The following is a 10,350-nucleotide window of genomic DNA, read 5'->3' on the forward strand; positions in this document are numbered from 1 at the left end:
TGGTCTCACAGTTTGTGGGTTTGAGCCCTACATTGGGCTCTGTGCTGACAGCTCAGAACCTGAAGTCTGCTTTGGATTCTGTGTCTCCCTGTCTCTCTGCCCCTCCCCTGCTCATGCTCTATCTTCTCAAAGATGAATAAATGCTAAAAATAAATAAATAAATAAATAAATAAATAAATAAATAAATAAATAAATAAAACAAAACAAAAAACCCAAAGAATAGTTTTCATCTCTTACTATAATTAACAACAAAACCAAGTAGAAAAATAAAAGAATGTATTTTATTTTTTTTAAGTTAATGTACGTATGTAATCTCTACACCCATTGTGGGGCTCGAACTCATGACCCCTAGATCAAGAGTTAGCCAGACAGACAGACAGGTGCCCCAAGAGAATGTATTTTATTTTATTTACTTATTTATTTATTTGGGAGAGAAAGAGAGTGTGTGCACACACAAGCGAGGGAAGGGCAGAGGGAGAGACAGAGAGAGAGAGAGAGAGAGAAAATCCAAAAACAGGCTCCACAGAACCCAGAGCTCAACAGGTCAGTGTTGTGGGGCAGCGGGAGCCTGCAAGGCGCACGGGGGAGGTGGGGGAGGTTCAAGCCCACGATCCTGGGATCATGACCTGAGCCAAAATCAAGAATCGGACACTCAACCAACTGAGCCACCCAGGTGCCCTGAGAATGTATTTTAAGAGTATTTTATGAGACTTCTTTTGTTTAACTTTTCTATCTTTACTATGGACAATTTTGATAAATTGTATTTTCTAGAAAATTGTGAATTGTATCTACATCTTCAAGTCTATTCACAAAAATAGTGCAAAATAGTCTTATTTTTAAAAGTCCCTCCATTGAGGACAGCACTTGTTGGGATTCTAACAATAAATAACATTCATTAAATAAATAAATAAACATTTTTTAAAAATAAATAAAATAAAATCCCCTCTTTCCCAGTGGTTATTTTGTTCCCGTCACTTATTTTGTGTGTTTTGCCTTCTTCCTTTTTTTCATTAGGTAAACTCATGGTTTATGTATTTCGTTGTGTTTTTCAAGGAACCAGCATGTGGATATGTTTACTATTTCTGCTATTTTTCTACTTTTTTCTTAACTCATTAATCTCTGCTTTAACAGTTCCTCTTTCAGCACGATGGAATAAGCCTGCTGTAGCCTATTTGACTCATAAAAGTAGACACGGAGCAGGGTCTTGGCCCAGAGGAGTCTCATTCACAGATGGTGAGAGAGTAAGCCTAACAGAGATTCAGGGGCTTGCCACCTCAGTGAATTGATAAGGATCCAGTGGTCTGGGGCCCTCCCAGGACATCCCCTCCAAAGTAACAGACAAATTATTGTCTTGTATCATCCACCATGAAAATGAAACACAACACTTGCTTGCCCTCTTTGAGTCCTGCTGGCAGCGTATTTATTCTACACTTGGGCTACTGCTCTGATCCATTCATGTGTCAGGTGACACATAAGGCTGCCAGGTTCGTTTTTTTTTGTGTTTTTAAGATCTTATTTTGTAAGTAATCTCTACACCCAGAGGGCAGCTCGAACTCATGACCCCGAGATCAAGAGTCGCACACTTAATGACTGAGACCAGCCATGTACCCCAGGGCTGCCAGTTTTGAAGGCACTGAGAAGAGGGAAGGACTCTGCAATAGGTCCAGCCTGTGGGGCAAGTCACCCTGTTGCTTGGGCCACATGGTGCAGGAGACCCTATGGTGCTAGAGGGGTTTATGGAAGGAAAAGATACTGTGCAGAATTTATTATAAGCCGCAGTCAGAGAATCACAATACACACACCTGAATTCTGGAGCAAGCCGTGACATGCACCGCAGAGAACAGCACACCATATGAAAAATACCTAAGCCCTGGTAGAGACAGAGCCTCTGATCTGGCTGACCATGGGATATCAAGTGACTATGTAGCAGAAATGCTATATTATATTTCTAGTCATGTGTAACAAATTATCACAAATGTAACAGCTTAGAGGAGCACAAATTTGTTAGCTCATAAACGGGTAGGTCAGAAGTCCAGAGTGACTCAGATGGGTTCTCCTTTTAGGGTATACAAGGCCAAACTCAAGATGTTGGCCTGGCTGAGTTCTGTTTTTAAAAAAAAATTTGGGGAGGGTTACCCAAAGCAATCTATGCATCCAATGCAATCCCAATCAAAATTGCACCAGCATTCTTCTCAAAACTAGAACAAACTATCCTAAAATTTATATGGAACCACAAAAGACCCCGAATAGCCANTTTTTTGAGAGATTGAGAGAGAGAGGGTAAGTGAGCGAGGGAGTCAGGGAGAGGCAGAAAGAGAATCTTTTTTTTTCCTTTTTTTTTAAATTTTTAAAATTTATTTCTAGGAGAGAGAGAGAGACAGCGTGAGCAGGGTAGGGTCAGAGAGAGAGGGAGTCACAGACTGAAACAGGCTCCAGGCTCTGAGCTGGCAGTCAGCACAGAGCCCGACGCGGGGCTCGAACCCACGAACCGCGAGATCATGACCTAAGCGAAAGTCGGACGCTTAACTGACTAAGCCACCCAGGCGCCCCCAGAAAGAGAATCTTAAGCAGACTTCACACCCAGCGTGGGGCTTGATCTCAAGACCTTGAGATCATGACCTGAGCTGAAATCAAGAGTTGGCCACTCAGCTGACTGAGTCACGCAGGCATCCCCAGGCTGCTGAGTTCTTATCTGAATTCAGGTTGTTGACCAAATTTAGTTCTTTGTGTGGTTGTAGGACTGGTGTTTTGTTTTGTTTTGTTTTTAACATTTTTTTACATTTTAACATTTATTATTTTTATTAAATTTTTAAATTTTTTTAATGTTTTATTTATCTCTGAGAGAGTGAGAGAGACAATGTGAGCAGGGGAGAGTCAGAGAGAGAGGGAGATACAGAATCTGAAACAGGCTCCAGGCTCTAAGCTGGCAGTCACCAAAGAGCCCGATGCAGGGCTCAAACCCACGAACCATGAGATCATGACCTGAGCCAAAGCTGGATGCTTAACTGACTGAGCTATCCAGGTGCGTCCAAATTTTTAAATATTTATTTACTTTTGAGAAAGAATGCTCACAAGCATGAGTGGGGAAGAGGCAGAGAGAGAGAGGGAGACACAGGATCCCAAGCAGGCTCTGGACTCTGAGCTGTCAGCACAGGGTCCTACACAGGGCTCGAACTCACGAACCACAAGATCATGACCTGAGCCAAAGTCGGACACTTAACCGACTGAGCCACCCAGGCACCCCCCTAGGACTGTATTTGTTGGCTGTCCGGCAGAAGGCTCCCTCAGCATGTGAAGGTCACTGCCTTCCTTCTCATGCGGCCCCCACCATCCTCAAGCCAGCAGTACATCAAATTCCTCATTTTTCAAATCTCTCTCATTTTTTCTTTTGCTATCAGCCAGATAAATCTCCCCATTTTGAAAGGCTCATGTCATGAGGTCAGACCCATCTGAATAATCATATTTTATGGTCAAATATGCTACATAACATAACAATCACTGGAGGCATATCTCGTCATAGTCACCTATTCACATAAAGATTCTCATTCCAGGGATTAGGGCAGGATATCTGGGGAGCCATTTTGGAAATGGTCCCTACCACCGCTGCCCATCACGAATTGGGTTATCTCAAACCCACAAGTCCCAAGCTCAGGCAGGTCTGCCAGCAATCCACTGCAGGACGGAAGCCGTACAACACGTGCTGGGACGGGCACGACAGAGGACACAAGCAAGCTGCGCTGTGGAACCTGCAGTACGTGTCCATGGCCACTGGGAAAGGTCCTCTATGACCAGCTGACTCAGAAGGCAAAGGCCTCATAGATGGGTCATTTGGTACACGACACCAAAAATGAACTGCCACACGTGCTCCACTTGGGCTCAGCCCTGTGAGAGAGGTGTGCGGAAATCCTCCCAACGGGGAGAGCTTCGAGGGGTATATGCGGTCATCCACTCTGTGCGGAAACAGAGGTAGCCCAAGATAAGCCTGTGCACAGGTTCACGGGCAATGATGAGTGAGCTGGCTGATTTGTCAGGGTCCTGGGAAGTGGAAGGATGAAATATCGGACACAAGGGGGGTTTAGGGTAGAAGCGCGTGGATGAGGCTGTGGAAGTGGGCATTAAGTGTGAAGATTACTGCATCATACGAAACCTCCCACTCCCACCTCCTGAAAGCATTCACCATGGAAGAGGCACTGAACAGCCAAGTACCCAGAATGACTTGGGGGATTGAGATCAGTCAGCCTCTGCCATCAGCCACCCCAGTGCTGTCCAGTGAGTGTGTCCATGAAGTATCCAGAGTTCCAAGGGTGGAAGTCATTTATGAAGCCCCCAGCACACGTTCCCAGTCATCGAAACTGATCTAGCTACTACACTGCTAAATATCCAATGTGCCAACAACAGAGACCAAAGCTGAGCCCCTGATATAGTACCATCCCCCAAAGAGAACAATCACAGGTAAGCAAATTATCTTTATGGCCACTAATTGATTACCACAGATGATGAGGGTCAGTTGCAGCTCTAAGACCAGTTTCAGCTATGCGGTCTGTAGTTTGTCTCACTAACCTTTCTCTTGCAAGTTTTTCCCCAAAAGAAACTACCAAAGTCCTGAAGGAGCTGCTCCAAGATGGGATGAGTGGAACTGGCCGATACTAGGAGCGGACCACGGTGATGTCAAATGTCACAGGATTACAACTGAGCCAGTGGTTCTTCTCTCTCTCTGTTTCTCTTTCTGCAGGATTGTGGATGATCGTCTCATGCTCAGATGCTCGGTCTCAGGCTGTGGTGTTTTGCAGAAATCAGTGATTTTTCAGAATGTTGGAAGGTGCCCACAGTTGGCACTAGTGTGTTTTTTGGTCACTTCAAAGCACCGATGGACAGTCCTTTGCTTTTCCACACCAGAGTAAGCTTAGGAATGCTTTGCTTCATTCTAGGTCAGGCTGCCTGCAAATATAGACCCTTTCCTCTGCTGCCTTATTGCCAATTATATTAAATACAGTATATGACAAGACTTTATTAATACTGTACTGTAGTCAACATCCATGTGAGCATATACAATGGCCCCCATGCAGAAGAAGATTCCATTGAGTTAATAGACAGCAGTGATTCCATTCCATTAGTGATAATGAAAGCCATCCTACACAACAACCCTCCTCTCTCATCGCCCTCACACCAGCCAGGAAGGTTTCCAAAGGTAAGTACAGCTTAATTTGTTTACTTTTCATTATATTTTGTATTTTTCTTATTATTTTGTATTATATTACAGTATTGTAATCATTTTATTTGAATATTTTTGGGTTGTGAGATGAATCATCTGAGTTTCATTATTTCTAATGGGGAAATTCACTTTGATATACAAGAGCTTTGGATTACAAGCATGTTTCCAGAACAAATTATGCTCATAATCCAAGGTTTTACTCTACCTCCATTTTTACCCTGGCTAACAGGAAGCTCAGAGCCCCAGCTGAGTAATCACATCAACTACTTTACATTGGCCTGAATTCCCATTCCATAGTACCTATTTTTAAGTCACATTGGAATGTGTTTATTGTAAGCCACCTCAAGCCCTCTATTAAAAGGGGCAGGGTATATATATCTACACTAAAAACAATAACCCACCTTTACAGTAAAACTAGTACACTCTGACTGCTTTTAACATGCTAAGCAGTATACTTCTGTGATTAGAGAATTTGCTCCTCCTGTTTATTATCGGGCTGAGCTTGAGCAAGTTACCTAACCTCTATGATGTAGTTACGACCTAAAAACCATGAAGCTACCAATACTACCTCCTAGGGTTATTGTGAAGATCAATGAAATAACATTTATAAAAAGCCTGACACATGAAGATGCTCAGGTAATGACAGCTGTCAAAACAGGCATCAGCACCAGCACCATCGTCCTTGTCATCAACAAGGACGATAGAGACATGAACAATGAATTGAGAATGAATGTTGCTGTTTTGGGCCCCTTTGGCCAAGAGAATGACAAACAAGCCTTTGATAAAGTTACCATGGGATGAAAATAGTTTGGGGCTCCAAATCATAAAGTATAAGAGCCCCTGGAAACCCCTGAATTTACAAGCTCCATTAAAGGGCCATGAGTGGTTGATGTCTGGTGGCCATCACTGATTTTGCAGATCAGTGCAAAATGGTGGCCATTCAACATATTCTAGTCTTCCTGGAGTGATGGGCCTTGGCCTTAACCGGCAGCTGTTCTGACATGTGTGGGGTGGGCTTGGCTCCCTGCTCTGAGCTACCATTGTATCTGCACTTCCCGCCTCACCACCCGGCCTGTGATCGCCTCTTGTGGACTACATCTCCCACAAGGCTGTGGGCTGCTCTATGGAGGCGGGGTTTTGTCTCCTTCACCATTGTATCCCCTGGATCTAGCCAACACCTGACAACCTGGGAGGTGCCAATTAAATGTTTGTTCAATAAATGAATGAGTAATGCCTCCTCCCCGCCAGCTCTTTTAATCATCATACCTAATGGGGAGAGAAAAGAATTAAGTAAATTAGGAAACATTAGCATGTAGCAATTAAAAACAATAATCATGAACATCATGTGGAAAGTTAGGAAAATAAGTATGTGAGAATGTGAAGTGATAGACGAGTTAAATTCCTTTCGGCATCCCCTGGAAAATGAGGTTATTACCATCTCTTATAATGGTGTGTTCTGATGCTTAAATGAGACAGAATAGGTAAAATGTTTTGCACAGTGCCATCCATGAGCATGTATTTGACTAATGGTAGTATTTTTGTTGTTATCATTTACAATAACAGTGAAAGAGAAAATAGTATAAAAATAATTATTTTAGGCTGATTATGTATAACTAATCAAACAACAAATTTCAACCATTTCTTTTAACATAACTAAATATGTTTTCTATAATTTCAAAAATTTTGTGATTAAAGTAACAGAAACCTGGATTTACTACCAGATCTCCAAGCCTATATTAATAAAGTATAAATAAGTATTTTGCCCTATTTGCTTTATAGGGTTTCAGTGAATTAAATGAATTTCCAAATGTGCAAATGCCTTGAATCTAGTCACCTACCTTTTCCAGTTCTTTCTCTCTTCCTTTAATGTTCCCCTCTGGTGTCATTGTGAAGGGTGTCTTGGCCGCAACGGAGACCCTGAACAAGAAAGGAGAGTAATTCAAATAAAAATCCATGTGGGGTTGGCCATGACTTTGGGGTCAGGGTGGCCAAAGCTGGAGGGGAGCCAGTGTGTGGCTCCCCTACAGAGAGGCCCACAGGAGAACCTAGGAATGACTGCCAAAGGGAGACAATACCACAGTCTGGGTCCTGAGTTTGGAAGGGCTTCAGAAAATGACATCAAGACTCAGGAACATTGAAAAAAATGCTAGAGGTGAGCAGCCTCTGATCCACCCCTGGACTCACCTGGGGCATCCTACGCTGCTTAAATTAACTCAGCTTCCCAACCTCTCATACCTAAGTCTCTGAGGGCCCCCAGACTATTATTACTACTGGCCTTTTGGATCTGACTGACAGAGGCATTTGACTCTATCAGCCCCACTGCCCCAGGCTGAGAAACACATATGGCTGTGGCCTCCCTACTTCCCGCGAGTTACACCAGAGCCCCAGCAACTGGTCAGCACAGGAAGTTGATTCCTGTTACTGGATTTGTCACTTTCTGACACCAGAATAGCACACATGTTCTGGCCTCTGCATAGTCTACTGACCGCTTCTGAGAAACACAGAAATCAGATTAAGGGGCCACTCCTACTTAACATAAACAGTCACATGTATTTGGAGTCCTTTTGTTTTAAAAGTCCGGCAGCCTCCTTTGCACCTGTTGGCAGAGTATCAGCTTGCTTTGTGTCATTCATGGTACAGGGGAGAATCAATCAAAGCTTCAATTACAAAGTCAACAACATTTGGGGAACCCTGACAGGCACTTTCACTTAATCCTCACAAAAACTCTGCAAGGAAGGTATTATTATGCTCCCCCCCTCCTCTTTTTTTTTTAAACAAGGGAACTGGGTCTCAGAGAAATTTAGAAACCTGAACAAGGTCACATGGAAGAGTTAGGATTCAAAGCTGGTGCTCTGGCCTGCTAAGAGCCTGGCTCTTTCTACTACACCAGAATTTAGACACAGAATGTTGGACTTTATTTTCTTAATTCTTTTTCTTTTTTTTTTTTTCTGTCAAGTAAGCTCTATGTCCAACATGGGGCTTGAACTCATGACCCCAAGATCAAGAGTCTCATGCTCCACTGACTAAGCCAGCCAGGTGCTCCAAGAATGTTGGATTTTTAAGTGATCACTCTATAAATTCAATATTTCTAAAGCACCACTCTTGCTCCAGGCACATTAGAATAGATGAAATATTTTAAAAATTAAATCTTTGCTCAAAAGCACAATGAACATCTCCATGGACTACTCAAAGTGAGTCTGAAAACCAACATTTTAAGCATATGAAAAAGTCTTACCCTAAGAAAGAAAGCTAATAAAATCAAGGAATAAGGAGAAAAATTTAAGACAGAGTAAATGAAAATAGGATTGTCTGAAGTAAATTTTCAAATGACATGTTTAAATGGCATTTTTCTCACTGTGTTGGATCCAGTGGTGCATGGTTTCAGTTTGTCCCATTCACAGTGATGTTCATTTTGATCACTTGATTAAGACGGCACCCGGCCGTCGTCTTTCTGGTACGTCACTCCCATCCCTTTGTCACCAAGAATTTTGCAGGGAAGCCAGTGGGACGCCCACTGCATTTGTGCAGATGAGAGTTTATGGTGGCTTCAACTGGAATAATGACACAATGGAAGAGGAGGGGACATATGTCATGAAACTCAGCACAGAAAACTCCTATCTAAGCCCCGGTTGTTGTTTGGATCTGAGGAATGAGAGAGAGGGAGAAGCTAATCACTATAAACATTCTGATGTGGGCAGCGGGGTGATGGAGGTGGGGATGGCGCACGGGACGGAGACCAGGCAGGGACGACAGCAAGCTCAGTCTCTATGTAGGTTCTCATTTCCAATTTGAGAGTCATTATTCTTATTTTAAATTTATTCTTAATTTATTTTTGAATAGGTACTATATTGGTGTCGTAGGAAAACATTAAGAATATATAGAGTTTTGGGGGGCGCCTGGGTGGCTCAGTCAGTTAAGTGTCTGACTCCGGATTTCAGCTGAGGCCATGACCTCACTGTTCGTGAGTCTGAGCCCTGCAGCGGGCTCTGTGCTGATGGAGGAGTGTCTGCTAGGGATTCTCTCTCTCCTTCCCTCTATACCCCTCCCCAACTTGTGTGTCCTCCCTCCTTCAAAATAAATAAATAAACCTAAAAAAAAAAAGAATAGAACATTTAGAAAACAAACACACACACACACACACACACACACACACACTTATAAATAATCCATGAGTCAAAGTATAGATCACAAGGGGAATAAGAATATATTTAGACCTGAGTGAAAATAAAAGCACCACACATCAAAATTTGTGGGATACAGTTAAAGTGGTGCTTAGAGGGATATTTATAACTTAATGCTCATGTTAGGAAAAAAAGAAAGATCTAAAATCAGTTATTTAAGCTTCCATCTTAAGAACCTACTAAAAAAAGATCAAGGTAAATAAATAGAAGGAAGAAAATAATAAAGCCAAGAGCAAAAATCAAATAAGAAATGGACAAGTGGGTAAAATTCAATTAAGCCAAAAACTACTACTTTGAAAGGTTCAATAAAATTGATAAAATTCTAGTTAGAATAGAGAGGATACAAATTATCAACGTTAGAAATGAAAGAGAAGATATCACTACAGATGTTCAGACACTGAAAGGATAACAAAGAAACATTGCTGGTGACCTATGGTGACCATAATTATCATGGAGCAGTGAGTAATGTATGGAACTATTGAAACACAGTGTTGTACATCTGGAACTAATATTTTCTGCCAACCATACTTCAAACACTTAAAAAAACACATTATAAGCAATGTAACAATTTATGACAATAAGTTGACAATATCGATGAAAATAAATAAATTCCATTATAGACACAAACTACTGATTCAAGAAGAAATAGAATATGTAAATAATCCTTTATCTATTAAAGAATTTGAATTCATTTTTTTAATACATTTTTTTTAGAAAGAGTGAGAGCAGGGGAGGGGCAGAGAGAGAGGGAAACGCAGAATCTAAAGCAGGCTCCAGGCTCTGAGCTGTCAGCACAGAACCCAATGTGGGGCTTGAATTCAGGAACAGTGAGATCATGACCTGAGCCAAAGTTGGACCCTAACTGACTGAGCCATCCAGGCGCCCCTAAAGAATTTGCATTCATAATTAGACATCTTCCACAAAAGAAACTTCAAGTTGAGATGGCTTCAAGCTGAC

Source organism: Crocuta crocuta, unplaced genomic scaffold (assembly GCF_008692635.1).
Source record: "Crocuta crocuta isolate KB4526 unplaced genomic scaffold, BGI_CrCroc_1.0 scaffold328, whole genome shotgun sequence".
Taxonomy (NCBI): Eukaryota; Metazoa; Chordata; class Mammalia; order Carnivora; family Hyaenidae; genus Crocuta; species Crocuta crocuta.